This window comes from Chrysochloris asiatica, unplaced genomic scaffold (genome assembly GCF_000296735.1).
Source record: "Chrysochloris asiatica unplaced genomic scaffold, ChrAsi1.0 scaffold00067, whole genome shotgun sequence".
Classification (NCBI taxonomy): Eukaryota; Metazoa; Chordata; class Mammalia; order Afrosoricida; family Chrysochloridae; genus Chrysochloris; species Chrysochloris asiatica.
Window position 1 is genome coordinate 9,512,544 of NW_006408585.1, and position 5,457 is coordinate 9,518,000.

Genomic DNA, 5,457 nt, shown 5'->3' on the forward strand with positions numbered 1-5,457 from the left:
CATTTCTGTATTACCTTTAGCAAAACTTTACTCACATGGCATATCAAAGATATTTTCCAATAATTTCCGCATTCCGTTGGGTCACCTCTCTTTGGAATGGGCACAACTATGGATCTCTTCCAATCAATCGGCCAGATAGTTGTCTTCCAAATTTCTTAGCAGAAATGAGTGAGTGCCTCCTGTGCCACCACCTTACTTTCTTGAAAGATTTCAATTTTTATTCCATCAATTTCTGGTGTTTTCTTCTTTGCCAATTCCTTCAATGTACCTTGGACTTCCTCCTTCAGTATTATTGGCTCTTGATCATATGTTACCTCTTGAAATGGTTGAACATGAACCATTTCCTTTTGGTACAGTGACTCTGCATATTCCTTCAATCTTCTCTTGATGCTTTCTGTATCATTCAATCATTTGCCCAGAGAATCTTTCAATAACGAAAGTTGAGGCTTGAATTATTTCTTCAGTTTCCCAGCTTGAGAAATGCTGAGCGTGTTCTTTCTTTTTGGTTTTCTGATTCCAGATATTTGCACATTTAGTTGTAATATTTGGCTTTATCTTCTCGAGCTTATCTTTGAAATTTTCTGTTTAGCTCTTGGACCTCCTCATTTCTTCATTTGCTTTAGCATCTCTATGCTGGAGAGCCAGTTTCAGTGTCTCTTCTGACATCCATTTTGGCCTTTTCCTTCTTTCTTGTCTTCTCAATGATTTTTTTGTTTTCTTCATGTATGAAGCCTCTCCCATGAGAGGCTCACAAATGACACATCCACAAAGACCGATCCCTCCATCCATAGGCCTACCCCTGAAATGACACATAAAGAGGCTCCCTCTGTTGCTCTTTTTAGGTGTTCTCCTGTGCAGGATTAGTTTAATGACTTTTATTTTGGTAGAACTACTTTTACATATTAAAAGTCCCAACCAATATCCTGGGCCAATCTTGGTCACCAAGTGCCAGCCACAAGATTTGACTTTTATGGAAAGAAGACCTCTGTGGCCAGGTGAGCTTTAATTGCACTTCTTTTGTTAGTTAAGAGCTTCATGTTATGCCAAGAAAGCATTAGCTTCATACCTTGTTTATACTAGAGACTAAATGCAGCAAAATTGCTTTCCCCCTATTTCTAAATCACCCTTTAAAAAATAGGTTAAGGCTAACTTCTTATAAAACCTTAACAATAAAACATCATGCTTGAAAGAAAGTCTCAGGTTCTTGGCACTGAACATTGCCAGCACTTCACGGTTAGATTTTTCCTCTTAGCTCGCTGTTCTCCTTTCAGCAAGAATGTTCTGGTTTTTATAGCCAAACCGGATGAGAAAGGCAAAACAGCAAGAGGTATTCATGTAGTCATGTTACATTAAATTTCTCTAACATACAGTTCCATTAGCTTTTTCTCTGTTACTTACAGAATACCATTGTGTATACATGAGGATTTCAATCTTCCAAAGTAGGCCTGCTTACAAGAAAAAGGAGATTAAAGAACGGGTGTCTTTATAGAAAGAGAAATAACATGTCAATTGTGTTTATTTGTTGGGTTAAATGATTTATGCTTTTACATGTGAAGATGGAACAGAGAAAAGGGGACACGTGACATTGTTTAGATAATTCCCAAAGAAAGTTGGAGTCCCTATTTTAGGAGAAGGGTTGCCTTTTATTAAAAGTATGAATGGTAGTGACAGCTTACGGGGAAGAGAAAGACTTCTTATGTTCTAAGAAATGAATTCAAGATGCACTTAATTTAGTCTCTAAAGAAGGAGGATATTTAGCATCCTAAGGTGGAAAGGGAAAAGAGAATGATTAAGAAAGAATCCCATAAAAATAGGCAGTTGAGGGGCCTTTTCATGAAGCTTTATATTCAGATAGATGTGAAAAGGACCAATGCAACTTGAGTTTAAAGTATGTATTTAAAATATTACTGTTCCCCAAGACATATTTCAACTCCACTCCACTTCTTCTCTTTCTTAATTAATTCTCCAACCTATGAAGGTGATTAAATCAAATAAAGTGATCATGCTGGCAAAAATTTTAGAAATATCTAACATGAAAAAATAGCTTGATAAACTTTGCAAATAGATGTCTCTCTTACCAAGCTATGCTTCTATTGCACAAATAGGTGGCAAAGAAGTGCCAATTATAGCCGTGCTTATAAAATCCATGATTTCACAAGGCTCCAAAGAGATGCATATGATTATCATTCATAAATATCCAACACTTTTGTTTATTAAGAGACTATAGACTTACGCTGTGTTATACTCTTTTTTTTTAAGTCATCATCTCTGCTACACAGCAAGTTACATTCTAAAGAAGAAAATCCACAAGAAAAAGAAGAACCAAGTAAAAATAAAACTATGGTTTCTTGCTTGTGTGTCAGAGACAGAAATCACAAGACAGCACACATACACAGACACACAGTGTTCCTTTTTCTGCCTTCATGAAGCAGTTTTACGCTGCAAACAAGGGGGCATCATGAGTCAGAACTGCCTTGATGCAACTAACAATACAACTACTACACAATGAAAGTAAAAAGAGAGCAATGTGGCCTCTAGAAATTGATTAAGAGAAAAACAGTACATGTCTTCAGCACTTGGAGAATGAGAACCACATCTTGTCAGTCCCCTGCAAGCTCTTCAGTGGATGGTCTCCCTGGCCTGAACCAAAGACCTTAAAGTGGGCAGAGACTGAAGCCTGCAATGCATTGTGAAGCCCACATCTCTTTTCTTTAAGGAAAGGTTAAAGTCCCTAACTCTTGACATATGTCCTTACAAGCAAGAGTTTGTTGACAACATTTAATAGCAAAAGAGTCTTATATTAATGCCAACAACCAGATTATCGCCTCTTTCTCCCAAAGAAGAAAGATGCTTATTAAAAAGGGAGGATTTCAAAGTTGCTTAAGAATTGTACCTCTGGGTGTTACTTTTCAGGCATCATAAAGCATCTGTATTCAGCTGCTTTTTGATCCAAGTAAAACACTTCTGAAGATAAGTGAGGTTTGTTTCCTGAGGTAAGGGTATCTTCAAGTGACAGATGCAGGACAATAAAAGGCCTTTTTCAGGAACGTATAAACTGAAGCAACGAAAAACAAATTTCAAGACTGTCAAGATATTGAGACACCTAACAGGACACCTCACATTTAACACATTCTCAATGGGCTTCAGACTTCCTGACTGTTCCTGAACTATTTCCCATGAAGCAGGGCATCATATATCAGTGTCAAAACACACTCTGGCTGATATTTTCCACAGCCCTCAGACAAGTCCCCAACAATCTGTACATATGAGAACTGGCCTGTGGAAGAGGAGGCAGTTTTCACTTGTGTGAATGACCTCACCATGGCCAGTTATGCCTATAAATTCATGGATTTGTCCCGTCAAGAAACATTTGAGGCCTCTGTTCTTTAGTAATGGCTTGCAATCCCATCAGAATCATCTTGTCCCTCTACCAGCTACTGATTTAGTGCATGTGGAGTGAGGCCTGTAATCTGAGTTTATAAAAAGATCCACATTCAGATTTGGAGCCACTACTTTAATATTTTAAGGAGCTCTGGTAGCATAATGGTTACGAATCGGGCTGCAAACCTTAAGGTCAGTGGTTCGAAACTACCAGTCGCTCCGCGGGAGAAAGATGAGGCTTTCTACTCCCATAAGGATTTACACCCTCGGAAACCCTGTACAGGGTCGCTATGGGTTGGAACCGACTCAAAGGCACTTAACAACAACAACTTTAATATTTTAGGATTTCACTGATGAGAGAAGGCTTTTTTTGTAGTGCACAGACTATAAACACCAAGGCCTACAGGCAACCATTCTTCTTCTCTAAGTTACCGCAATCATTAGGGATGCCTTGTGTCTCCAAATTCTTGAGCCATCCTCCTACTCTGTTCATTTCTTCAGAGTTCCAAGGCCTTTCTAGGCTGGGGCTGGTGGAGACAACAGTGGTAACAGAGAGTGGGATGAGAAGGAAGAAGGAGAAGGTTAAAAAATAAAAGTGTGAATATATTTTCAAGTAAGAAAAACAACATGCAGGGAAGTATATATAATCTAATGTAGTGAAGTAAAACAAAAACATCTAAATACGTGTATGTTTGCATGTGTTCATACAGAAGTGAAGAAGGTCTGAAAATAACAAATTGGAAAGTTACTATTAGTTACCTGATGGATGGAAGCAACAAGAGGCTACAAAGAGCAAGATGAGATACTTGAAAGTTACCAAAATGAAAAAGAAAACATTTAAAACTCTCGTTACCATCTTTTTGCTCCGCAAGCTACAGCTTCCAGCAGTGGGGGAACATTTTACACCAGAATAACCCTTCTGCCACTAACAGTTATAAACTATAGGCAAACTATAAATGCAGCCATTTGAAGATAAGAACTGGAGGACATTCATATCTTAAATGAAACAAAACCTTCTTAGTAAGAACTGTAGTAACTGGACACCCATAGGTCCATGTGCATGGAGGATGCGCCCAAGCCCAAGGGGCAGTTGTGGTGGGCTTGGAGTCAGTATAGCTCAGGGCTGCCAGAGAGGCTGAAAATTAAGTAGGAAAATCTCACAAAGAAGGAAGCCTTAGGGGGGACAGCCCCCGAAAACTCCTCAAATCCTTAGCTGAAGGGCATGTGCTAAACAAGAATCCAAGGAACCCAGTGGAAAACAGCAGCTGGGAGTCTGAAAGAGATGTGCACAGTTGCCTGTTACTAGAGAGACAGAGGTTAGGATTCGTGTCTTTCCAATTTAGAAGGGATTGGTAACTAATTTGAACTTCCTACTGAAACCCTAGAAGGGTCTAATGGTTAAGAACTATACTGATTCTATTAAGATTCTGATTAATCCTTATAAACTCTGCTTAAGTCACCTGAGTCACTCAAACCTAATGAGCTTTCAGGAACCAATAGAATTACCTAAGGACAGAATTCAGAAGGGTTGCGGAAAGAAGGTGGAATGAAACCAGAAGCCCAGGAAGGAAATGGAGAAAACGGTGCTACATGGAGGAGATGGCAGTCACTGACATGAAACAAAGTATATGACTCGAATGTGAAACTGATGATCTGCTGTTAAACCTCATTCAATTCAAATAAAAATTTAAAAAAAAAAACAAAAGAAGGGTTACTGTAGTGCCAGTCCTGGAAATATCTACACTGCTAATTAAGAAGGAGCTCTGGTAGCGTAGTGGTTACGAATCGGGCTGCGAACCTTAAGGTCAGTGGTTTGAAACTACCAGCCGCTCCGCGGGAGAAAGATGAGGCTTTCTACTCCCGTAAAGATTTACACCCTCGGAAACCCTGTACAGGGTCGCTATGGGTCGGACCCGACTCGATGGCACTTAACAACAACAAATTAAGAAGTTAATGGGAAAGGCTACTGATTTGTTGAAGGCCTCAGAGCAAGCAGAACTAGTCTTAGATTTCCAGTATTTCTTACTCAAATACTATCTTAGCCTCTATCGCTGCAGACATAAATAGTTTATGATC